The sequence below is a fragment of the Lissotriton vulgaris genome, chromosome 10, assembly GCF_964263255.1.
Source record: "Lissotriton vulgaris chromosome 10, aLisVul1.2, whole genome shotgun sequence".
NCBI classification, from domain to species: Eukaryota; Metazoa; Chordata; class Amphibia; order Caudata; family Salamandridae; genus Lissotriton; species Lissotriton vulgaris.
In genome coordinates this window covers 419,177,790-419,205,584 of record NC_141698.1, presented here as the reverse complement: position 1 = coordinate 419,205,584, position 27,795 = coordinate 419,177,790, and the positions used below count along the sequence as shown (strand labels likewise).

The 27,795-nt window shown below is 45.1% G+C and overlaps 1 protein-coding gene across 3 annotated transcripts in view; it reads right to left on the bottom strand.

Moving 5' to 3' along the window:
* ABAT (4-aminobutyrate aminotransferase) overlaps positions 1–27,795 on the bottom strand; it is a 712,333-nt gene that overhangs the window by 617,503 nt on the left and 67,035 nt on the right. The gene's annotated exons all lie outside the window — the stretch shown is intronic.

Sequence of the window (27,795 nt, the reverse complement as noted above, 5' to 3'; positions counted from 1 at the left end):
CATTTGCTCCATGCATTGCCTTCCACGTCAACACATCCAAGGTACTGTTCAGTGGGCCAAGGCTAGTCCTTGTATCAGTCCTGCGCTCAGTTGTGGTCGGCCTGAACTTTTGGATTTGCCCCTGTCAAGTGCTACCAGATAGCCCCGGTTGTTGCTGTTTCTCAGCACTATAAAAACCTTTATTCTTTAAAAAGTCATATCTTGGCTTCTACTTATTGGATTCTTGTTGATAAAAATAGAAGCATTTTATCTAAACTGGTGTGGAGCCTTTTCATGGTCTTTACACAGTTTTACTGTTTGAAGTGTTGTGCAAATACTTTAAACATTGCCTCTTGGGTTAAGACTGACTGCTCGGTGTCTTACCAGAGAGTGAACACAGGTTAATTTAAAGTGTGTTACTGACTTACCCTGGCTAGGATTTTTGGTTCCTGCTTGCACAGGGTCCATACCCTGGCAACTAGAAACTCAATTTCTAACAAGGGTGATGTACAATGTGTCTTATGCATTGATTATGATATATTCGGTTTAAATTGCGAAACAAAGGAAACCTTCCTGCTCTACTGTTTTAGGTGGTATTCCTGTTGAAATTGTTGCAGATTCAGGATCACCTGATACAACTGTCAATCACGTAGTTTGGGTTACTTTATACCTATTAGATGTCCACCCTGTGAGGTTTACTAGTAATTTGATACCTATGGTGGGCTACTATAAATTGAAATTTGAATTTAAAGGCAGGGAAGCGGCTGAGAAAGATCCTTTGGTACTGGGGCAGTGGATAGATCAAGGGAAACTTGGCATCACACTGAACACCAAAGACCATAATTAAATGCTACTGCCAGAATGTACTGATAAATTTATACAGTCCTTTTGTGATCGATTTCCAAATGCCTTTCCTGGCAAAGTGGGAGTTTTGAAGGGTTTCCAACATAAAATAATTCTAAAAGACAACTAAACACCTGTGTCGCGTAAATAAGGAACAACCCGTTGAGTGTGAGGGACTTCAAGATAGTTTTGGACATTATGGTGGAAAATTGCATCACTGAGAGCATTGAGTTAAGTTCAGTGAGTGGTTGGCTCCCTTAGTTGTAATGGAAAAAGCCAATGGTAATATTAGGTTATGCATTGACCTCCATGATTTGAATATTAACATTCAAGGGGACACGTTTCTATTAACTTATGATAAGTAAAATGCTGGTGATGACTAAAGCAGTACATTGGTTCACCTCACTAGACCTAAATGCTGCATACCACCAGATTCCTTTGCACCCCAATAGAAAACAGCAAACTGCCTTCATAACACCCTATGAATGTTGCTAATTCAATCAGATGCCTTTCAGATTCGCATCAGCTGCTGCTGTAATCCAGCGATTGATGTTTCAACTATTCAAGGATTTAAAAGAGGTCATTTTTTTCCTTGACAAAACACTAGTCACGGGGCGAGACAGGCAAGAACATGATTGTGGACTCAAAGTGCTTGCCATTCTTAAAGAAAGGCATTCAACCATTCCTTTTATTTACAGGATACTTAGGGTATGGTTAAAAAAATATTGAGGTTTTTTGTTCAATGCAATTGTTCAACTAAACATGCTGTTTTTGCCAACATGTTTCAGCCCCTGGAACCTCAAGAATGTTTTTACCAAACACCAGGTAACTGTGAATGAAAGGAATTGTTGGGTATACCTGATATACTTCTCTTCTGGATCCCTTCTTATCCAATTTTGATTTATCTAAGAACTCCCATTCTATCTTTGGTTGAGTCCACCCTGGTGGCACCATCCTACCAGGGTGTGTGGCTAGGCGCAGATGATGAAGCATGTCACAATCAAGTGAGTGATCCGTCTACTCCAATATCTTTGGCTATCCAAGAGGTTTAATGAAAGGATAAATTAATTCTTAACTGATCTATTTGCGGAAACATTCCTGTTGCTTTTTGTGTGTGACTGATGACTCTGTGAGAGTGCAAATTGTCTTGCAATCTCTCGCTCTCATCGTGTGATAACAGGAAACTGCACATACCTGGAAAGTTGGATGATTTTGTTGTTGGAGTGGTGGGGTAATTGAGGCAATATTGATGTGTATGGCATGCTACACTTTTGTACCATCTTTTCTATTTCAGGTTGTTAATCATGAGTATGCCATACTTATTTACTAACCTTGGTATTTCATACTTGTTCACCATCAATTGAATTACCTTGGCTATAAGAAGTATTTTTTTTCTTCCCTTGTACCTTGTTTCTTATTATGTTGTTGAGTTTCTGGATTTTTGTTGCTAAGGGAGGAAGAAGTGTGGTGTTGGTTTGGTCCAGTCTGCGGTGGGAATGGCGCATGGGGGTTCAATGTGGGATGGTTGGAGAGGAGGGGATCAGGAGCAGGAACAGTTGCGGCTACAATTTTCCTCACTGGGGTTATATAATAAAACAAAACTTCCAATCTACGTCGTTAATTTGGTCTTCTTTACATTCCCCTGCCTTCCGCCTGGATGTATAATGTCTGCACAGGCAAATAACAACAGTTAACCCTCCTCAACAGAGAATAATGATAAACTACATCATTTTATGGTTCAAAACCAGCCAATCTTTTGAATCATTGTGGCAGGCTGGGGCCGTCAAACGGGAAACGCATGGACAGTGTGGACTGGTGGGCCGCTACACCCCTCTCTTTCCCTCTTGTTTTTCGCTGACAGGAGGAATGGACGACACATCCCGGCATCCACCCTGGCCTTGTCGACAAGCAGGAGGAAGGTCTCTCTGATTGGGGTTTCCCAAACCGCGAGACCTCGCCCTTGGTCGACGTCATGACTTTCGGAGCAATAAGGAAGGGAGATTCCCGGAATGGGATGTGTTGCTACACCCGTGCGGAAGACAAGGCGTGTGAAGATAGAGTTGTATTCTACGGAGGAAGTGGAGCGTAGGAGGAGGAAGCGGACCTTGTGGCAGTGTCATTAGGAAGCCAGGGAGAACCAGGAGGCCAACGACCCCGCGACTCGCCCAGCCATGCTCCAGGAGGAGTGTGGCTTTCACAGGTAGGCAAATGCTTCACGTGTTGGATTGGGAGGAGGGAAAGGCTAAACCAGTTGAAGCCGAAGTCGTTTTCTCCACCCCCCCTGTTTTCCACCCATCTACTCCTTTTCCTGAGCACTTTTCACATCTTCATATACTTTAGAAGAGTGTCACGGTTGCTATGGTGTCCCATCACTACCCTCCCCTTTTTGGGCTAAAGCCAAACCGACCCCTCACGTCAGTTTCTTTACTTTGTGTTTCCCACTGCCTTATCACGGAGCCCACGGGAACCAGACAACAGACAAGGAGGGAGAAGATCCAGAGCGAGACTGGGAGAGGAAGGACGTCCGCCCAGCAGACCACTACTCCCATGTATCCATCAGAGACTGGCGTCAAGGAGGAGACGTGTATTGAGCTCAATAAAGCCCTCTTTATCTCAGCTTGGTTTTCGTCATATTCATTCACCCACGCAACAATCATACATAAAGAAAGACACATAAACTCAAAGATCTCAGCAAACGTGACCTGACTTTCTAAACAAAACAAGTATTTGGCATCTACCAAATGTTAACTCCATTTAAGAGATAATATCAATTAAAATCAGAAGATGAAATAATACATATATATAATACATTGAGGCCAGTCTAACTGAAACCTCCTGAGGCGGAAGCCGGGAGCGCGACTTGATGTTTTTTAAAATATTGAAACTGTTCGTTTTTCACCTGTGTACTTAGCTATTTTAAATTCACTCACCATCTGATCCATGTTCCCCGCGCAGCCGACTTAACGCTGCTGCGGTAAGACACCGATCAATTTCACCTCTTGACCCACTCTGGCGAGCGCCGAGGCCACGCCCCTTTACAGAGGCCACGCCCCCCACCGCCGCGCATAAAAGGGTGCTGAATACAAGCGTCTGCCCAGTCTAACTGAAACCTCCTGAGGCGGAAGCCGGGAGCGCGACTTAATGTTTTTAAAATATTGAAACTGTTCGTTTTTACCTGTGTACTTAGCTATTTTAAATTCACTCACCATCTGATCCATGTTCCCCGCGCAGCCGACTTAACGCTGCTGCGGTAGGGCACCGATCAATTTCACCTCTTGACGCCACTCCGGCGAGCGCCAAGGCCACGCCCCTTTACAGAGGCTACGCCCCCCACAGCCTCCTCGCCCACTATAAATCATGTGCCTTTATCGATCGCGCAGCGGGCGCGACGATTGCGAGCCTAAGGCAAGCCCGTCTGCGACCGCCCGCGACCGAACGGGCCTAGGGCCACCCCACTACGCCCGACTGCGACAATACTCATCGGCGCAACTATATGGACTCCAAGGCCCGTGGCCGATTGACGCCTCCGTGACCAACTATATTAATAGTTTGGGACTGCCTGCCTCAACCCCTTCTCCTTCTCTCCCCGCTCCGCCCCACCTCTCCCCTCTCCCCCCCACTTCTCGCTCCGATTCCCCTGCTGGACCCAAACCCACTTCTCTCTCCATTTACTATCTCAACACGCGCTCTGCAGTCAAGCATTATCATGAACTCTCTGTTCTATTCGATCTGTACAAACCTGATTTCTTATTCCTTACACAGACCTGGTTCCGTGATAGCTCCCTCACTTCCCTATTAGCAGCTCTTCCTGCCACTTACTACGCTCTCCGCACTGACCGGCCATCTGGCAAATCGGGCGGGGGCGTCGCTCTGATCGCCCGCAAAGAACTCCCCTTTCAGCCTCTTCATTTTCCCCCTATCGGCACTTCAGATTTCTTAGTTGTCCGTTCACTTTCCCTTAATGTACCTCTTACCTGTTTACTTATGTACCGTCCCACTCCAACCCTCTCAAGTCTTCCTTGCTGGGTTTCAAGAGCTTGTGGCCACCCTAGCGGTCAACAACTCCTCCATCATGGTGCTAGGTGACTTCAACTTTTGGCCCTCCGACCCAGCAGAAGGCTCCACCTCCAAAGAATTCTCCGATACTCTTCGATCTCTCAATTTCAACTCTCATGTCCTCTCCCCTACTCACATTCAGGGCCACATCCTCGACCAGATCTGGTCCCTCAACTGTCCCATTGCGTCCCTATCCATTTCCCCCTGCTCCTGGTCCGACCACTCCCTGATTTCCTTCTCTTTACAACTTGGCCCACCCACCAAGCCCTCGCTTCCCAAAAACATCTGGGCACGCTCCTGGGGCCGGGTGGATGCGGCCTCACTAGCCACCTCTCTCTCCTCCTCCAGCCCAGATTTACTTGGTCTCCACAAGCACACTCCATCAATTCCTGGCTTCTATCAGGCTGTGACTCCATCGCCCCTCTTAGGCGAGTTTCCTCCAGACGTACGAACGATTCCAACCGCTGGTTCAACGAGGAACTGAAGGCTCTAAAACTTACAGTCCGCCACGCCGAACGAGCCTGGAGACGACAGTACTGTCCCATCCTCAAAGCCCAGTACAACTCCCTCCTGTCGCAATATAAAAAAACTATCTTGAACACCAAAACGGATTACTTCTCCTCGAAAATCTTAGCCGCCGAGAACCAGTCCAGAAAAATGTTCTCTATTGTCCATAAGCTCGCTTACTCTGACAGAAGCACCCTCAAACCTCCCCCGTCACAGTCTTTATGCGACTCCTTGAACACCTATTTCTTGGATAAAATCGCAAAAATAAAAGCCAATATCCCCCCCCCTCTCCCTCTTTCCTTAATCCCTCCCGCCCTCCTCCAGAGGCTCGTCTCGACTCATTCCCTCTCCTAACAGAAGAATCCTTTCTTTCCCTTCTCCCTTTGGTCAAATCAGGGTCCCCACTTGACCCGTGTCCTGCCCACATTCTCAGGCACATCTTCACGACCTGCGCGCCACCCCCGCTTACCTTTCTCAACAGCTCCCTGTCTCAGGGCGTTGTTACCCCAACTCTCAAAACAGCTATAATTCCTCCCATTCTTAAGAAACCTGGCGCTGACCCCTCTGCTCCCGTCAACTATCGTCCCATCTCTCTACTACCCTTCTTAGGGAAAGTACTGGAGCGACATGTGACCAGAGTACTCACCACCTACGTGGAAGAAAACCGAGTATTAGCCCCCCGTCAGGCCGGATTTCGCCCCGCTCACTCCACCGAGTCTATAGTGTTATCGGTCCTTGACAACCTTAGAGAAGGATTGGACACCAACCTCCTCCAGGCCTTGGTCCTCCTCGACCTTTCCGCCACCTTTGACACGGTGGACCACTCCATCTTACTTTCCCGTGTCAGGGCGGCTGGGGGCGGTGGCTCGGCCTTGGTCTGGCTGTCTTCCTTCCTAAGAGACCGCACCCAAGCGGTGCACCTGGGCGACTTCTCGGCTGAACCGCGGAAGGTTTTATTTGGGGTCCCTCAGGGCTCCACTCTTTCCCCACTAATATTCAATCTGTACATAGCCCCTCTCATCTTTACTCTTCAGCAAATGGAGGTCTCCGTATGCAACTATGCGGATGACCTCCAGCTTATATTCTCCCTATCTCAGTCCCCTGACTCTAAGTCTAATTTCCAATCCACTATGATCTTCATCCGGGACTGGATGAATTACAACCACCTGAAACTAAACCCAGATTAAACGGAACTGGTTTTGACAGGTGGTTGTACCAGTCCCTGGTCCCCCCTCTTTTGGCCCCCCTCCCTCGGTCCCCCTTCGTCCCCCTCCTCCTCCGTCAAAACGCTCAGTATCAAGCTCAACGATCAACTCACTCTGCACTCCCAGGTGAGCTCAGTGGTTTCCTCTTCCTTTCTTTCACTCCGCACTATCCGCAAGGTCTCCAGCTTCTTCTCCTTCACTGCCCTAAAACTAATTATACTAGCTATGGTTGTCTCTCGTTTAGACTATGGCAATGCCCTATACTGCGGCATGCCCGCCTACAACGTACGACGACTGCAGCTGGTTCAGAACCAAGCCGCCCGCCTAGTTTACAATCTGGCCAAATCCCATCACGTCACCCCTCTCCTAAAATCCTTGCACTGGCTCCCCATCCGCGAACGCTCCCAGTTCTAGGTGGGTTGCATCACTTTCCAGGCTCAGCTAGGCTCTGCCCCCGCTTTTATCTCCTCGGAGATTAAAGCCTATGCCCCCGCTAGGGAACTGCGCTCATCTTCTCAACACCTGCTGATAGTTTCCCTCTTTCGGCGTAAAAAATGGGGAGGCTCAAAATTCTCCACACTCGCCCCCACCTTTTGGAATTCCCTTCCGGCTCACCTCAGATCCTCTACCCAATATTCTCACTTCAGAAAGGCACTAAAAACCTTTCTATTTTTACAAGCCTTTCCACAATAATTTCTCCCATGTCCCCCTTCCTCCCCGCCCTTCGAGGCCTCAGTAAACTGTAGCGCCATGAAACCGCCAGGTGTACGCGCGCTTTAGAAATAATTTTAACTCAAACTCAAACATGAAGAGCAGCCCCATTCTTTAGTGTCAAGTTTTTGTTTTAATGAAAAGCACCATAAATGCTGTCATCTTTACTAAATGCAGTCATCGACTCAAACATTTTTTATAAAGTTGCAATACACTAACCTGAACGATTAGCATCTTCACTGCGGAAGCATGATATTGCATTAATAGACAGTCTTTCAAAATGTTTTGCTAAGCAATACCCAAATTCTGAAGTTCTACAAGGCATATGGAACTGTTTGGGTATCACCAAAAGGTTCAACTGGTCCTTATTCACGTCCCTTTCAACTGAAGACATTGTGTATTCCACATGAAAGACCTAACTGACCACAACATGAAAAGTGAGTCCAATATCTAACAACTTTGAACATTATGGAGCTAGTACATCAGGCCTGTGTAACTGCTATAATGGATGATTTTGCAGGGTCAAAATCTGTCAGTTATTAGGCAAATTTTGGAATGAGAGTAACTTCACCACAACACTCCCAGCCTTTCAAAGGGCAACATCTGTCGGGAAATCTCACAATTCCCCAATGGCCTATCAATCAACAATTCATCGTTTCAAATTTTGGTCTATCTATAGTCAAATCCTAGGCTGATCAATCACTTGGTTACTGTATTTACCATTAGAGGATAGCCTGGTCAATCAGGACTCTGAGGTAGAACGAAATTCCTCTTGGACTAAGGGTCCAAGAAGTTTTGTGAATGTCACTTTACTCTGGAGAAACAATCATCAAGATGAGGGTATTTCGGTGGGAAGAGGAATCCTGGCACAAGACATTAATATTATTGAAACAGCTCCTTCTTTAATACAGACTGCAGCACAGAGAATTTCTTAACACAGATTAGAGCATTGGAATGTAGAGCACTCCATTGAATACAATGGAGTGCTCCGGGCTTCTACGAGCAGGTAGAAGTTCGCAGAGCAACATTCCAATATTGTTTTTGTTCACAGCTGCTGCTGTGAACAAAGGCCTCTCTGAGCCAGAGGGGATTTAAACCCCTCGGGCTCCAAGAGGCCTTTGTTTTTAGAAATTAGAATATTCTGCCCTCTAGCGCTGAATGTTCAAAATAGCCTTAGAGCCCTCCTAGCAGGTTGTAGTGTGATGTACTCGTGCTTATAATGTAATGCACTCGCGCTAAGCTCGTGCATGCAGGTCGCATGCTTGCATGCGACCGGAATGTATGTATGTATTCTTTTGAATGTGGGGAGCCTTCAGAAGCCAGGTGTCCGTTGTGGTACTTCAGTTGCTTCTTGGACTCCTGGCTGATGAGGCGCTCCTCCTGTGTTGGAAACCTAACTTGGAATAAACCTTTCTTTGGATGTAAACGTTGTCCTGGACTCATTTGGATCACCACCAACTTTACATATTGGCGACGATCGGGATTGTTTCCTTCACCAACCCACGCTAAGATGATTTTTTCTTATTTTTTTTAATTTGGCGTTTGGAGAATCTTCGTGACAACTCTAGATTGTGGCTCTGGGTGACTACACTGCTGGATGTTCATACGGATATGTTCATTTTGCCAAGATTTTCACCAACGTGAGGAGCGGAATTTTTTTGGGTGAAATCTTAATTTATCGCTGGTCTTGAGAGACTCTTTGCAGTTGTCGGAGGTTGTTTCCTGTTCTCCCTTTGACTTTATCACTACTGCCTTTGGTTTACGATTGCTGATTGCTGCCTCGATTCTATAACTTTGGGTCTTCGCGTGAGAAGCGCTAGCACATTTCAAATTGCGCGCTTACCGGATTTTCCGTGGAGGGATTCCTGAACGTGAAGTTCTTCTTCTCTGCCATTCCATCGGAACCTTCATCGCTGGACATTCTCCTGGAATCTCGATCTCCTGGTGACGCATTGAAACTTCTTGGAACTCCGAATTGCTAGGTCCTACAGTTACCCCTGCAATTCCATCTTGTAGTCGCAGTGGCCGTATCAGAAAACCCCCTGCGAGGTTTAATAAATTCATTGCTTTTTAATTTGGCTTTTCCTTTGTGTTTTGCATAAGGGGGAAGGTGATGTAGTGTGATGTACTCGTGCTTATAATGTAATGCACTCGCGCTAAGCTCGTGCATGCAGGTCGGAATGTATGTATGTATTCTTTTGAATGTGGGGAGCCTTCAGAAGCCAGGTGTGCGTTGTGGTACTTCAGTTGCTTCTTGGACTCCTGGCTGATGAGGCGCTCCTCCTGTGTTGGAAACCTAACTTGGAATAAACCTTTCTTTGGATGTAAACGTTGTCCTGGACTCATTTGGATCACCACCAACTTTACACAGGTTCTATCGGCCATCAAAAGTCCACTCCCTTGTTAAAGGCCAGAGCTGAGTGCTGGAGCAGGCCTTTAATGGTATTACAAAGATGCCAGGATCAGCGTTAAGGTAAGTTAAGGATTTCCTTATTCGTCCACCCATGACATGAAGCGACCTCCAGGCTCAGCGTCCAAACGACTAATCAACGTCGTTCGAACCCTCAGTCGGTGTCCGCTCCCTGCACGAGTCAAGATACAACAATTACATGTGTTCGAAGAATAGCGCGTGCACACCGCGCTTACAAAAGAGTCAAAAGAATAAATAACCACACAACACCTTCCCCCCTAATACAACACAAACTGAACATACAAGAAGTGAAACACAAATCCTTACAGTCAATGAATGTACGATATACAAAATATGAGTTCCACTTTAATACCTAATGAAACCGTCAAACCTTTTTGGTGCCCTTCTAATGCGCCCGCACCCTGAATGCCCCACTCTACTAGCAGTAGGATTTGGTCCCGGCTCTTGTTCCTCCACTGCCTTCTTTGACGCATAAGTGACGCCTGCTCAGGTGTCACTTTTACAAGTTGCCTCTTGTTCCAGCAACCTTTGCGTCCATGAATGCAGCCCCTTTACTCACTTTACTCACCTGCTCTGGCATAGAGAACTTGGACTACCCTTTTTTCACTCTGAGAGGTTTCTTAATCAAAACCCAGTTGCCGGCTACCAGATCTTCTTAATCTGGGTAGCACCTTAAATTGAATCTATCTTTCATGGCAGCCTGTTTCTCCACCACCCTTGCAGTCACTTCATCTACCCCAGGTTTGTCCTGGCTTGACATGCTACTCAAACATGATGGGAATAAGGGAGTTTGCCCCTCCCTGCCTCTCAACATGGCAAAAGGAGTCACTTCTGTGGTACAATGTGGAGAGGTATTATAGCTCCACAGTTTGCGCTCAATGAACTCTTTAACATTCAAGCCAGCAGCCACTACAGTTTGAATCCCCTCCTTCGTGACCTTGCTTCCTCTTTCTACTAGGCCGTTCGGACTAGGTGAGTATAAGGCGACCTTCAAGTGCTTAATATCCCTTGAACTTGAAAACTTGCACATCTTTAGTGATACAAAATGTGTGGTGTTGTCTGTGACTATGACTTTGGGGGCTCCTTCTAAAACAAATATTTTGCTTAGGAACTTTATAGTCGTATGATTGTCAGGTACCTCCACAAAACTGTAGTACATCCACTAAGAAAAGTAATCTAGTGCTAAAATTAAATGCTTCATGTCTGGGCCTAGTAAGGAATAAGGGCCCGAAAAATCCAAACCCCACCTTTACCATGCTGCATCTGGAAATGTGTGGGATGTAAAGGAGTTTGAACCATCCTCCAATGCTTGTCTGACAAGAGGTATTCTGAGCACCTGTCTATTAATTACTTAATCTGACTGTCCATTGCTGGCCACCAATAATGTTGTTTTACAGTCATCGCGGTCTTTGTGGAACCGAGGAGTCCTTCATGTGCTTTATTTATGATTATGACGAAGAGGCCGGTAGGTGGTAGAAACCTGTCCCCACATCAAACAATTTTGTTTTCTACAGACAGTTTGTCTGCTACCTGTGCGAACACCCTTAAATCACAGCTCAAGCATCTTGGATCAGGCCAATTATGTGTGATATACTCACATACCTGTGGGAAAAGCTAGTCACACTTGCATGACTCCATCCACATTTCCTTAGATATGACTGATTCATACTCTGTCACGGCATCTACCCCCGATACACACTCGATGTCATCCACCAAAGCATCATCCTCATCATCCACGTCCATCAGCATTCTTTTTTTTTTTTTTTTAATTTTTTGAAAACCTTTATTGTGCATGAAAAAGGGAACAAATACGGGCCTACAACCGTCAGGCCGGCCACAATACTTTAAGCACAGGTGCAAGCAATGCGGTTCCCCAGCGGCATCAGGCAATATAGCAACAATTAATAGCAGTTACACTGAATGGAATCATGTCGCCAAGGAGAAGGAGCATTGAAGGTTAAATTTAAAAAATTTTTGATCTAAATATAAATCAGTGAAGAATAGAATCAAGGAGAACTGAGTCCGTACATTAGCTTCACAACATGAGCAGGCAGCATCAATAAGAAACAACAGTAGTGATGAACACCCCGTCAATATGGCAGTACAGTGCAAAACAACAGGAGCTTCAGTCCGCATTTACGTACCACCCACAGCGCCACCCACTCCCTACTAACCCCTATCACAGACCCAGAACAGAAAACAGGACAAGAAAGCGCAGAAGTTTAGAAAAATAAGGCCCATAGAAACTAAATAAGGAAAACTAAATCTACCCCCCCACCCTACATCAATCCGGAGGATACGGCCTACCCCCCCCGGCAAAGTGCCTGTCGCCCATTAAAGACCCCGAAATATAGACCAAGAATAGAAGAGAAGAGAAGGAAACGATAAGAAAATAGAAGATTTTTCACTCTTGAAATATAGGGAGGAAGAAAAGGACAAGCTATTCTACCACTCCCAAAAAGAAGAAGGAGACGGGGAGGAGCCCTCACAATAACAGAACTCTCGGTCCCCCAGCCATTTGTAACCCCTACACCGAGTGAAACAATAATATCGAGAAGCACAATACCAGAAGGGGAGTTGAATCAGGTGCACCCAGGTCCCCGAGTCAGTACATGAATGACCACCCCGTCTATAAGGATAAACAACAGGATATGTACAGCTCCACCCCACGTGCAAGAGTACCAGGATAGACAGCAGTAGCAGAACAAATGTGGGGAGCCACGACTACAACATTCGCCAGAGAGGCGGCCCAATCCGAAATCGCACCAGCCAGTCCAACAAGAGTTAACCCCCGGAGACCTCCAGCCCTAATCAGGTCGCAAGCGACCGCTACACCATGATGCCCGACAGAAGCCCGCCCCATTCGGAACAAAGGAACAAGATGGCCGCCTCAAGTAGCGCGTAGACAAAGGAGAGCAAAATGGACGCTACCCTAAACAAACAGTCCCCCTGTCCCAATAAACTTCTATGACAAGCAGACAGGCACCAAAGAGAATGTGGCGGAGCCGATAGCTCACAATTTATCAGGATAGCCAGTATATGGCGCCGACTGTGCCATTGACAAAGGTCGCAATAACACGAAGGATGCCTTTAATGTAAAGCAAAGCAATCACTAACAGTAACAGAGACAGACGGGGGAAAACAATCTACATTATACGTGTGATCCGTGCAGCCACTACATATAGCGTTCTAAACCCAATCCCCGCCAGGCAAGAAAGCAATACAACGAGGAACCCGCCTAACCCTGGCCCGATCTCGGATGCCCCCCTGAACCCAGCCCTTGATGAATGCCACCCCTCTCCACAGCAGAGAAACAAAATGGGCGCAAGGATGGAAGAGGAGATTCGTAAATACAAAATGGTCGGTGCCAAATACCCAACAGTGCAGTAAGCACAGCCAAAAGAGTCTCCAAGTTGGTACGATAGCACAAGGACATCAGGGGAAAAAACGGAGGCTTCAACGAGAGAGTCTTGAAGGGAGCCTGAAGCCGCCTAGCCGGCAGCCTCATTGTTAATAGTGAAAGCGAATACAAAGAATCAGTCCCCGAGTGTGGAGACAATGTAGCACTGGCAGAGTCGGTAAGCGGTCTTCCACAGGCACCAGTCCAGTCGTCACGGGTCTCTCCACCGCTGAAATCGCTCGGCAACACAGTAGCAACCTCAGGCACCAGCAGGGGATAGTACAACTGTTGCTGGGAGCAGTCCCTCCGCATCAGCTCCAAATCCAAGGCTATGTCGTCAAGTTTCTTGCACAGCCTGTGGGAGCTGTGAAGCAGCGCTGATCTCAGTTCGCCAAGGGCAGACAGGAGATCGCCGTAGGATAGGGTAGGCTGCGGTCCGTCTGTGGCTGGGACAGATGTGGGCATAGCCAGTGCAGACCCCGGTCCGGCCACGGTGCCGCAGGCACGGGGCGAGGGTGGGCAGTCCCCTCTGTCCCGTGGGTCACCGGGAATATCCTCAGCTCCCCAAAGCCGGTCGCCAGAACGTGGGGGGGTGCGACAGGAGTCAGCAGTTGCCCCTTCTTCCATTGCAACCAGTTGTAGCCCAGCGTCGCCAGCAAGGGGCCCCCGCCGGCCTGAACAGGCAATCAGGGCAAACGGGCGGTCCACCGAGTCCGGGCACATCCCGCAATGGAGTCTAGGCAGCCCTCACCCAGTCCTTAACAAAGGAGCCGGTCGCTTAGTATAGTCCACCTTCCAAGCCAATGTAGCCTCAGCGTCCAGCAGTTCAAGACAAGCAATGTGCCGCGGGCCGCGATCGAGAAGAAGCAGCTCCGCACAGACTGTGGGTGTCCTGCAGGCAGGCCGGCCGTCTCCGCTCCGTCTAAGTCCGGCATCGATTCACACCGGAGTCATGGCGTAGGGCCGGGCAACGGTCTATCTCCGCAGTCCGACCGGGCTGAGGTGTCGGAGGAACATGGGTGAAGTCAGCGCGCAGTCCCCAATCTGGCAGCCGGTGAAATGAGCAGGATATCAGGCAGGATAAGAACAAAGGGCTCAAGGGCTGGCGGAGCCGGGAGCTCACACATCTGCTCCGGTCGTAATCTTGGCTCCTCCCCCTCCATCAGCATTCTTGATAGGCAGTCAGCCCTAAAGTTCCTTCCCCCTGAAATGTGTTAAACTGTAAAGGTATACTCTTATAATTTCGAAAGTAATCTTCTTGCGAGTCTGGCTGCTATTGACTTTACTAAAAATATACACCAATGGTTTGTGGTCCGTGACAAGTATAAATCTACACCCCAAAATATACATTCTGAATTTCTGTACAGCCCACAAGCATGCTAGAGCCTCTCACTCTATTGTGCTATATTGTCTTTCAAACGGTTTAAGCGACCTTGATGTGAAGGCCACTGTTTGCTCACACCTATTTACCTTCGGACTAAGTACTGCTCCAAGACCATGGATACTGGCGTCTACTATTATGAGACACAGTCTTCGTGGAATGCATGTAATAACTAAGACGAAATAATGACATCTTTCACTTTTGTAAATACTTACTCCAACTCATTTGACCATTTGAAACTCTGTCCCTTCTTGAGAAGAGTATGCAAAGGTTCCACTGTCTGTGCATAATTTGTCACAAATCTGGCGTAGTACTCTGCCAGTCCAAGAAAAGATCATAAGGTATCCTTATCAGTAGGAGCCTTCGCATCTTTTATAGCTCTCACAACTGATTATTTAGGCTTTACACCATTGCAGCACACAGTGTGCCCTACATATTTCAACTCTTGCACCCCAAATTTGCATTTGTCAGCTATAACAGTCATGTCCCTAGACTTTAAAATAGACAAAACATCCTTTAAAATAACATTATGTTCCTCCAAAGTTTTTGCATTTATCAAAATGTATTCAAGATATGCTTGCATCCCCTTTGTATTGCAAAATAATATATCCATACGTTTCTGAAACAAGCTGCCCGCAGACGCTAGTCCGAAGGGCAGCCGTTGAAACTTATAGGCGCCAAAAAGGGTAACAAACGTGGCAAGATCTTGAGATTCAGTTGACAATGCCACCTGGTGGTAAGCTGACATCAGGTCTTTTATAGAAATTCACTTGGCATCCCCTAGATTTTAAGTAATTCATGGATCCTGGGAAGTGGGTGGCAGTCAATGATGAAATTCGTATTGAGTGCTCTTAAGTCCACGCAAAGTCTAATCTCGCCAGACTTTTTCCGAGCAACGACTATGGGAGCCACCCAACGTAAGGAATCAGTAGGTGATTGGACGGCTTGAGAACACAAATCTTGTAGGGTTTTCTTCAATTCCTCTCTGACGCTTAGAGGTACAGAACAAACCTTACGAGTTACTTGTTGAGCGCCCAGTACCAACTTTCTATGATGTTCCATGCCCTTTTACTAACCCCACTTTCTCACTGAATACTGATTGAAACTTTGACAGGATGTCCTTGACTGACCCATCCACACATTCCACATGGCAAACTGGTAAATCTCCCACCTTGACTGGTTTCTCATCTCCCGGAACTAAATACAGTCCCATTTGTGCCAGAACTCTACATCGAATAATATTCTTTCCTTTGTTTGATATGTACACTTTTGTTTCAGTTTCTCTTACTAAACATTGCACTCTAGACACAAAATACCCCACCATATCTATATCCTTTTCCCCAAATGCTTTTGAGTTCACATCAGATTTGATCAAAGAAAACTTCTCTCCCCAGAATTCATAACATTTTGTATCCCTCAAGATGGTTATAGGAGAACCTGAGTCTGCCATGACTTGTAATGATACATTATTAATGACTGCAGTGCACAGAGGTCCCTTCACTACTTTGGAGTTCTCTATACTATTGATCGTTAACAAAATATTACTAATAGAATTAGAACATGCACCAATTTCTGTCTCTACACTGCTCACAGGTTTTTTTATTACTTCTGCAGCCGCCTTGAAAATGACCCGTGTTGTTACAGGATAGCAACATTTGTGATGGCTGGACAACCTGCAAAATTGCTAAAATTGTTCTTTGAACCACATGTGAAACAAAAATGTTACATCTTTTTCTGCGTGAACTTCAAATTTTTCCCTTTCATGTTGACAGCACACAAGACGTCGCCTTGGTTCTAAAGCAAAGTAGCCACCATGAGAACATTGCTCTCAGACTCCCCATACATGGCTTTAGTAGAAATCGCAGACCTTTCAATGCTTGTAGCCAAATTAATCACTTCCGCTAACTACAGGTTTTTACAGCGGAAAAGCCTTGTTTCTTTTAATTTTCTGGACGTGCAGTTAAAAACAAACTGGTGTATGATGTAGACATCTGATATCGGGCCAAATCCACACATAGTAGCAAGTACCCCCAAAGCTGAAATACATTCTTCCACCTTTTTATCTTCCATTTGTTTCCTTTTGTAGAAGTTATGCCTCTCCAGCATAATATTAGGTTAATCCGCGAATTGTTTCTTTAATCTTTCTACAGCTTCTAAATACACATTCCATTGTCTGTCCCCAGACTGACCTTGAGGCGGTGGAATTGGTGCAATACTGTCAAAAATTCTCTATGCCGCTTACCCTAAGCAACCAAATAGCATTGCAAACTTGCATCCTGGACTATAACCTACAGCGTAATACCACTAAGTGTTTCTCAAATAGTCTAAACCACTCGGGCCAAATTATTGCCGGTTTGCTGGTTTACTAAGAAATGGTGGAGGTTGTGTCACCAAATGGGATTTAGCCATATTCAAATAAACTGGGGATTAAAAATAATGAATGGTACTAAACATTCATGGCTAACCACAATATGGCCGCCGCGTCGATTTTCCTCAAGTTGTATTGCCTTAAACAACTCTAATCTTTCCTTGCCAATCGCAATATGGCCGCCGCATTGCCGTCACACGTCATGTGATTTAGTGAACATCCTCCTGAACTTTCCTTGTTGTTCACGACACATCTGCTTTCTTGACCGGGTGCCCACCCGCTGTGCCTGGAATACCAGTGCCGCTCTGTCTCTACTATTCAGAGAGACAAGATCGGGTCAACCTCCATGACCTCGTTTCGGTCACACACTCGTCATCGGGCAGTTGGCAATATCAGACTTTGCCGCTTGGGTTGCGATGATCAGTGGGTGGACACTCCCGCTCACCGACAGGTATTACAAAGATGCCAGGACCAGCATTAAGGTAATTTAAGGAGTTCTTTATTCGTCCACCCATGACATGGAGCAACCTCCAGGCTCAGCATCTAAACGACTAATCAACGCTGTTCGAAGCCTCAGCCGTGTACACTCCATGCGTGCGTCAAAATACAACAATTACATGTGTTCTAAGAATAGCAAGTGCATGCTGAGCTTACAAAACAGTCAAAAGAATAAATACCCACACAACAAATGGCCAGTAGATCACGCTGGGTCAGGCGCTAAGGCTACGTTACAGCCTGGAATGTTGTAAACTCCCCTGGTGACAATAGAGTGATTCGGGGCTAATAATGGCTAATATATATACCTTCTGTTCTAACGTTTCAAAGTTTTTATTTCTGTTTCTCACTTCTTTATTTAGAACATCCTAACCTCAGTGAATGTAATTTTCTAAAAGCATGACAGCCTTTATGTCTCAGGCTATAATGGTTGTTCAAGGCTTCATCTGCGGCTTAATCCTTTAACTCGGGTTCAGGGCTTTTAGCAACATCATAGCCCCCAGTAGTAGTCCATAATCATGTGGCAAAGAAACACATTCTGAGGTAATGGGAAGTGCTCAAAACCACCACTAGTCAACAGCCAAGGCAACAGAATGTGCAGAAAACGTGTACTTTCCTAACTGTGAAAAGAAGCATGGAAGAAATGTGATGAAGAAGAATGAATAATACACCATCATCTGGAAGCATCAATTCTGTAGATTGTATGCAAAACACACTTTTTTTTCCACTTTAATAGCTCAAACATTCACAAATCTCTGCAAAAAGTGCAATACGGCCACTCTTGACAGAATGCTTCTTTCTGTCTCTTTTATGGTCTGTCTTGAAAGCAGCTGTCACCGGACAATTAAGTCAGAATCACCAGGAGAGGGGCTTTGGCCCCATCCTCATATTGGAAGTCAAGAGCGCATGTTTTGATTGGGCAGAAGTGGTATGCTTCCACAAAAATGTGCCTGCACTCCACACAGCTGTCATCAGTTTGTTTATTTATCTTGCTTCCTAAACTTGAACTTTCAGGGGCACACACATGCCATTACAATGGCATGTGTGTGTTAGATTACTAGATAGTTATCAACAGAACAGATGGGAGGGTGGCAGTCAATATTGTACATGCATTTTTAGGTCTGGCTTCACAATGCATTCCTAAGATATACCTATTCCCATTGCCAATGCTTGTTTTTTGCAGCTGCCAGATATCTATCAGAATCATCTTCTCAATATGGATATCATGTATTCTTTCTTGAAAGGATATGGACTGTGACAATACCGTGGGAGGATAATACAGTTTCTTACTCAAGTTCAGAAAGGGGAGCTCTAGTTGTGGTTCCAGTAATGTCTTTCAATTCTCTAGATGGAGGACGTTAGTGATTTTTATAAGAAAAAAATGATTGTACAAGTTCCATCCCATATCTGCGCCTGACCCTACCATCCTCTTCTGAAGGCAAGGGTAAAGTGCTCGTTAAAAAGGTACAGATATGATGGCGCCTGCAATGTTAGAATGAGCTGGTAGCACATAAATCTGAAGACAAGATGAAATAACATTTTGAAATGGGTATGACTTAGTTAATCTGCAATGGCTATTTTGAATTGGTACCCTGCACGGCCTGACGGATTGTAACTCTTTAGGTAGCCCTCTTCAAATTGGAAAGGGGACTTTATGTTTTGTGTTACATCAATATTACTGATATTTTTGTTCCAGGTAGGTTAAATAAAGCATGGGCAATGGTTGTGTAGACCATGGAGGAATATAATGCTGATAACAGGGGCGTTAACTTAAAGAGTAAGACTTCCATATGTTGGAACTTTCACTTTTAAAAATGGTTTACTTTAATATGGTGGGAAACAGCGTTTAGATCGCGTGCCATTACAAAGTGGTTGTTACAACGACAGCGTTGTTACATCGCAAACCTTTACATTGCAAGCAGTTGAAATGACTTCCGATAGGGGCACAAGAAAGGTGTTAGATTTACAATTCAACACCTTCCTTGCTATTGAACAAACTGGAGTAGGAACATTAAATTATACTATTCCTAAGTCCAGCGCGCCCCCTACATTAAGTCATTGTAACGACTTGCGATGTAGTGCTTCACGATGTAACAACGCAGTTGTTGTAATGACTGCGTTGTAATGGCATGCGATCTATCGCATGCGTAGTAAAGAGTCATATTTGATAGGGTGAGTTCTAACCGGAGTGATGTAAGCGGTGAAGATTCAGACATTGATTCAGCAGAGCAACAATACACACCAGTGGCCATCTTTCCTTCAGTGCAATTGGAGTTAGATTTTAAAAGATCGGACCTTAAAAGTACTTAGGGAGTGTTCCCCCGAGGCTCTGAATAAAAAGTTAAAGCAAAATCAAACCCAAAATTGGCACAGAGAGCAGGATTACGCCCTTTGCGATATTTATGATACCCACGCGATTTTCCCTTGTTCAAGAAAATCTGCAGCAATTTATCAAGGAACACAAAAAATGGAAAACATACGTAATTTAATGTGTGTGCTACACCCTGTACAAGGTAGTTGAAAAAGGAACAGGGCCAGTTCCTCTATGGTCAAGAACCAGACTGAATTCTTTAGGGGTGGTTTATTACGTGATCATTCAGCAAGGGTGAAAATCCATGACAGAAGATACTTCAGTAGCCCAAATTTAAGCAGCTGATGGCATTCTTTTGCCTTTCTTAGGGTACGCTGTTCTTCATATATTGTATATGTTGTATAAAGATGTTGTATATATGTATAATTTGTGATGTGTTTTCCCTCAGATTAATTTCTTGTGCCACTTTTTCCTGTGATACGCTTGTATGTCCATATCAAATTATGTATAATTATATGTGTTCCGAGCTGCTGCATAACTCCTACATAAGTGAGTTAGGCGCTAATAGAGCTATATAAGTCTCTATATCAGAATGTGTGCCAGGACAAACCTGTCGAAGGACCTACTGAGATTGTTGGTAAGACCCGTACAGAGATGTGTTGGATTCATCTTGTAGTTCTTGGGTGAACTACAACACAGTGGATTGTGACATCACTCTGTAGTTCAATCGAATCCCGCGAGAGTACGTGATACTCCGCCCCTATCTCCTTTATAAGCTTCCTGTGGGCAGCCATTTTTGCCTCCCACGAAGCTCGGGTCCTGCAATGAGACAACGCCGGACAGGTTAGTGGCTCATTAGGATTTATTTTTGGCCTTTTTTCTTTTGGGGTGGCATAGACTGGTTCACCTATGTTTCTGGGATATGAGACCAGGCTTGGTCTGTCAAACTTTTGCTAGCCCATATCTAAACCTGCTACAGTTTAGCTCCATCCTATTGAGGACACTCATATTTAGAGCAAAGCTTTTTACATTAAGTGATGGATCTTGGGAACCTGGGACTTTCATGGGCTCTGTGACTTATTCCACCCTTAGGATTTTTTGTGGCTCTGTGAAGCTTGACTGTTATAGGGGCTATATTATGTATTGGAGGGAGAGATAGAGTAGTACTGTCCACCCTTCCGTTCATTACCCCTTCCTTGCCTTCACAAAGCGGGCCTCCTTTTTCCTGAGCAAGGTTCCAGGAGAGGTGAGGTACACTCCCTGTACTATTCAGGTGAGTAACATTAGTAAAATAAATTGGCTTAATTAGTAGAAGCCAGTGCCAGGTCTTTCTTGTTTTGATAGGACTTACTACAATGTATTTCTTGTTAACAGATGTAAGAGACACCGTTTGGTACAGAGGAACACGATTTTGGACTATTTATGTATATCCTTTACAGATTGTCGTTACGTTCACTTTATGTATGCAGTAGCTAATCCTTAGAACTCTGGCCCTGAAGAAAGCCATGGGATTTTGTCCCTACCGGCTGAAACATGTTGGCCTTGTAAATGCAGTTATGTTTAGACTGCTTCCTCTGCATTGTTCTTGTTTGTTTGAGGGAAAGGACAAATTACATTAGAGTTTTTCGCCTATTGATCCTTTTACCCCTTGTTTTTAACTCACACATCTTTTGATTTTTGCACTGCACTCGATCCCATCTTTATCATTTGTTCATGGGTACCTTAGCGATTGATGGTGCGACCCAATTGAGTAAGGGCGATGGATGGGTCTCATTGATCAAGAGACATACCACCCCATTTTTGGATGACCAAACGAGAACACTTGATCTACATACCTATTTGATGGGAATCCAACACATCTCTGTACGGGTCTTACCAACAATCTCAGTAGGTCCTTCGACAGGTTTGTCCTGGCACACATTCTGATATAGAGACTTATATAGCTCTATTAGCGCCTAACTCACTTATGTAGGAGTTTTGCAGCAGCTCGGAGTACTTGAAGCTCCGTTATAGACCCCCGATTCTTTTGTTGTTAGGATTACAGTTAGGGGGATACGAACTGGGCAGGTCTTTAAATTTCCCTCAGACCCTTCTTCAATTGTTTGTGTTTTACTAATTATATGTGTTTACATTAAGTTGTAAAGAACAAGACAATTTAATTTTTCTTGGTTCCAATCATTAAATGTGAAATGTATCCCTTAATACCGTTTTCTCTACTTTCCTCATCTTTTTGATGACCCCTGCTCCGGTATGGGAGGGTAATGTGGGTAGAACCCCTCTAATATTTCCCAGTATTCCTGTAGAAGCAGGACTCTGCTACTTTGCCTTTGTTATAAGTAATTGGCACTTATACCGGGAAGACAGTGGCATAATGAAACTTGAGGGGGACCCCCTGCAAAGTACAAGGAGGGGGTCTAACATGCTCTGGACCCAGTCAGGAACTTTCAGGCTAGGGGCCCGATGACCGTGCACTGTGCCAGAGGGGGACCCCTGGAACTCGCCCCCCGCACTGTGGGGGCTACTATTATGCCACTGGGTGCAGAATCTGTTAATCTGCATCCTTGGGTAACCACCTTGGAATACAATTGGGTAAGTCCTTATTGTTAACAAGGTCTGGGAAAGTGCATTTCAAGATGGCTGCTGCTAAATCAGCAGGTGGTAGTGTAGGCCCAGTAATAGTGTTTGTGGAGCTGCAGGTCCCTCAAGAAACAAAAGATATATATATTTGTTTTGAATCAGAAAGAAATATTATTAAAAAGCAGCCTTGGCACCGAAAGGGACAAATTTTATGATGGATTTGCACATTGTGCAGCAGCTATGTTCTGTCAATCGCACATAGGGGAACCACTTGCAGAATTGAGCTAATCCATTGCCCAATCCTGTATGCTGCTGCAGGTGGATACAAATTCAAATGGCAATTTAACATGTCTGTGGATGAAGCCTGCTAACCGAAAGAGCCTAAAAATATGGATGTGTTTTATTTTTTTTTTTTAAATACAACATTGTGGCAAGAGCTAAAGTGGGTCAAAAGATGAGACCTAATTAAAGGGGCTAAGAGGCTGGTTTAGAGAAGGGTAGACCGTTTACCGTCAACTGAATCCACAATGGCTTCATTGATGGAAAGGGAATAGTGGCCATCGGAGGAATAACATTACACCGCCCAACTTATTTAGGGTCGATGGTGTGATGTCCTTTGTAGGTCTCGCCTACGTGGGCTGCGCACATGCGCAGTCTCGCTGGCGAGATTTTATGTTTTTTATGAGCTTTTACTGACAGGTTTTAACCTCCACTTTTTCCCATTGGCCGGTGTCACCCTTTATGCTAAACGGTGGCCAGCCATTGGGAAAGAGGTTTATGTGACGCTGACTTTTCTCTTTGTCAGATGGCCCACTTGGACGGGCTTGTCTGACTTTCTTTTACTGCAAAAGGTTTCTTATCTTTATGGGGCCATGTTTTTCAAACACATGGCCCCATAAAGACAAGCTCTGCTGCGTGTTTATTTTTATATCTCGCTTTCACTTTTGAAAGCGCGATGCAAAAATAAACCGTGGCAGCCTGGCGAGCGCTTGTCTTTAATGCATTTCTTGAACGTAATCGCTGTGTAAGTTGGGTATTGGATATCGGCGCTAAACTATGCAAACAGATACTTGCTTCCACGTTAAGGCGCATGCAAGCTATTTTCTGAACTGACAAGACATTAGTTTGACGTTAATGTGAGTAACTAACCTTACAGTGGATTTGAGGGTATTTTTCCAGTAGCAAGCTCCCTGATAGTGCCAACCCAGGGTTTCAAAGCGGGCGCACGGTGCACCAAACACACAGGGAAACGTCTAGACAACTTCACCACAGTAATCCCTTCGCTTGTTAACTGCGGCACCGCCAATAGTTTTTGGATGGAAGATAGTTTAATTGGGTGCATTCCGGTGTGGAAACTGCATTATCGCACAACATTCCAAGTGCTTACCAAACACGATTTTCAATGCGTTTGTACTTTAATGCTGCCTCGTCCGATCACGCTCCGTGTCACTGGCCCCGTATCCCGCCGTGATCTTGAGTGCACAGCTACTATCGCTTTAAGAGAAGCTGCCTCCAGCTCGAGGCACTGAGCGAGAAACTCCATGAGAGCAGAAAGCTCCCAGCTCGCGCAGTGTGATGCAGCAGCCGGTGCTGCCGCTTCATCTACAACTCCCCAACCTTGGATGTGTCTCGCGAACACATGGCTCCCGTTACCTCTCAGATTGGATGTTTCTAGCGCACAGGCCCGTCCTCTCTAGCAGGTGAGCACCGCAAGGAGGGTTACTGTTTAAAGACTCCCCTGCAAGTGCTCAGCAGCTTGTGCAAGTGGGCACTGCATAGCATATATAAAGTGTTGTTGCAGTTTATGCTGTTTGCTATGCTATGTTTGGAGTTGCTATGCCTATGCTGTGCTGTGTAATTTGGATTGCAGCTAATTGTGCATGACAGCACGAGATGTTTTTTGCAGGTAACCCAGAAAGGTCCTGTGAAAGCCTGACTGATAGGGATGTCTCATTTGCATAATACCTACTTCAGTCGATTTAAGGTTGTGATTGGCAGTTTCCGGTTGCAGTTCAACGTCCACTCTTAGAAATGTCACTTGAAACTACGACCTTCCGAGGCCCCCACGGCCTATAGTTCAAAACAGTTCAAAAGTGTTGCTAGTCCTGCTGCCAATTGGTACTGGGCAAGCAGGGCACGGACAGCGCCCACGCCTGAAATGCCAACATGGCCAGGGAGAGATTTCAAAGCCACGCACATGACACAGGGCGGACTACCAGTACACAGGCATTTGATTTGCCCTTCGCGGATAAATGGGATAGAATGATGTCTGACTGTTTCTTTTTCCTGCTCAATGTGTTAATAAAGAAGACATTTTTGGTTTTTTTTTCGGTAGGTGGTATACAGTGCACAATGCACGCACAGTGTTGTCTTCTTGTAGTTCTTGAAATATGCACTCTCCTCCACATTATTATTAGGCAGTGCCTGTGAGGTGAAGTACACACTCCAGGTGGGTGATTGCTGGCCAGCCAGCTCTAACTTGAAGATGGACCAGTTTTCTTTTTTAAGTTGTAATTTACGCTTAAAGTCTGGGCGTGCACCATAAGGTGTACACATCACTGATCAGTAATAGTTTTCTAGTTGGCCAAAAAATAGGATGAACTCACGACAATCGGGGCACGACCTGTGACTGCTACTTCCCCAGCCCTCCTGTTCTTTCAGAGGGACGAGACTGTGTAGAAAAAGAGTGCCTTCCCTGCAGGCTAGTCCACTACTGATTGTATGGAATGTCAAGTGTCTGTTATGGTCTGTATGCTTTAGTCGCACTTTATTCAATCCACTCTAACTTCTGAATAGTTTTCAGTAAATTAGAAACGGAAGCAACGTGAAAGCAGTCAAACTTGGGATAATAGTGAGCTAGACGTAGGATTGTGGAGTTTGAAGACCCCTGCACCTGCCCTGTGACCTTACACTTTTTTGTGCCTAGTGTGAATAAGTAGACTGAAGTAATTCTAATCCCATCTTTTTCAAATGGGTGAACTTCAGCACATTACTTTTATTTCTCTGCACCTTGTTTCCCTTAGCTACCCAAAACGGATTACTCTTAAAAACTCACCGGTTTTTTCCACTCTTTACACGGACCTGACTGGGCGCTTGGGTTGTGATGGAGAGGAGATCACTTTCTAGTTGTGGAAGAAAAGGAGAAAAATTAGTGAGTGCTAAAAAAAAAAAGCATTGAAAATGCAATAGGTCTCGCCTTTTATTAAGTTAAAGCCATTTGCTTTGCTATACAGTACCATTAACAAAGCAAATTCCTTTAACTTAATCAAAGGCGAGACCTATTGCATTTTCAATGCTTGTTTCTGCATGCCACTTTCAAGAATAACCTGGTGATGAGAGACAAAAAAAAAATACAAAGACTCCCAAACCCAGAAAAAAAAACTCCAACGGTTTTGGCGTCATAAATTTTTTCTTTTTCAAAAACAATATCCTAGTTTGGAGTTTGTTTTTGAAAAACGATTTTTTTTTTAAGTTTGGTGGATGACGATCAAAACGATTGGGTGCTATCCACCACATGTGTTGTACCTTGACGGGAACCTCCATGACAGTGCAGGTATGACTGCTGGGGGCCGACAGTCATCTGCAAATTTGAAGGTGAGTAGTCCATGAGGGTGGCGGAGGTAATGTCACCCACCGCCATGATGGAATGTTCTGTCTGCCAAAGTCTAAATCGGCCCCTAAATCTAAAGGCTGCAAGGTCGTAAACTCTAGGTGCAAATTTATGAATTTAAACCACTGCGCCAACATGCAAGGTTAACAAAAAGTAGAACACTGCCTTTTAAAGACAATAAAGTTGTTTGAAACTCTGGTTTACAGTGCCTAGGTCCTATTCCCTTGCATCTTATTTTTTGTAAAGTACATTTATCTAGCAGAACAGACCAGTAAAATCTATGGCAAAACTGATGCTGGCATGGCATTTCTTCATATTGAACTTTAAAACACAGAAAATGTCTGCTTCCACAACCACCATTATATCTTCCTTGAGCTGTAGAAAGTGCCACTTTTGGGTCCTTGTTGTCAGTGTGACCATATAAAACTATTTAAGGAGAAAGAATGCAGAGCCAACCATCACCTTTTAGTCTGGAAGAGCAGAAGAAGAGAGAAAACATGCTGGCAACAACTACCTGCCTCTGGCATGTCAAAACATTAGTGTGGAGAGTATTTTCTGCAGCAACTGTGGTCTGGAGCAATGAGAAGAGAATTTTTGGGAGGAGATGCTCAGGTATGACAGTGGGAATTTGGGCCTTATGCTAATGGTGGTACATGTAACTGGGTTCTGACCTCAGATTTGGGCCAGTGGCAATGTAAAGTCTAGGGCTGGTGATCTTCCTGTGTTTCATCCCTTTGAATGGTCGTTGGGTGATCCAATTGGGTGACCGTTGGTGGTCAGTGGGTGAAGGGCTTTGACTGGTGAGGTACCAGTTTATGTAGGTGTACCAAGCTGTGTCCAACAAAGTCGGACTTGGATGGAAAATAGGCCCGGGAAATAAAATAAAAGTGGCCCCCAAGTAGTCAATTAAAGAGCTAAAAAAAGTGGTCCATGTTTGTAAATTTGGGCAGTTTTGAACTTGCAAAGACACGCTGTATACGAATTTTGGAAGGTATGGAATATGACATAGACTGTGCTTGCTGCAGCCAATGCTGGTTTTAATATCAGTGAAATCGACAGTAAAATTCGGATCATCAGACCATAAAACGGACCCAAACAGCAAAAAAACGGCACACACGCTGACCTGTCGGACACGCCCTCCGGGCATTGCCAGATTCCCTATAGGCCACTCCGACCCTGGTGCCCAACACCTCAAATGTGTGCCTGACTTCGACAGGAAGCCTGGCGCCTTTAAGCAATCCTTGTCTTTTCAAGAAACCAAGGTGACCTCAGGCGGGAGAAGATTTGGTTTAGTTGTGGTGAAATCCCTTCATTTCCCTGTGCCTCGATTCGTTCCTCTGCCAAACAGGAAGCGCTATGCGAAGGCCAGTATTTAGTCATATGTAAACAGTGAACATTAACATTTATATAGAGCTCACATGGGGGTCATCTCCTGCAGGCGTCTTCCGTTGTAGCAGAGATTGATTTAAGCATATCCTGAGCCCTAGACTACCTTTGAAGTGTGCGGAGCTCAGCGGGATACCAGGAAGTGGGCGCGCCCTAGTTTATTACCTGGCTCAATACACATTGTTGTCCATTAAGCCAGTGCTACCTCTCAAGTACACACGAATTAAAACGAGTAACATCAAACGTCTAAAATGCCTACAATATAAAGTTCAAGAGTCACGGTCTCAAAGTGGGAACCCAAGTTTGTGTGTTACAACGTGTAACACGGTGACGCTGGTGTGATCTTTGACAAAGCCCTTGAGCCTCGATTTACCACAACATTTGTGTGCATACCAAAAAAAAACATCGAGAAGATGAACTCTTGTTGAATATTAACAAGCGTCTACAATTGAAACAAGAAACTCACTGCATATATACAGCGTCTCGGCAGTCGGTGCATTAACCCACCGAGACGAGCTCCCAGCAGTCAAACCAA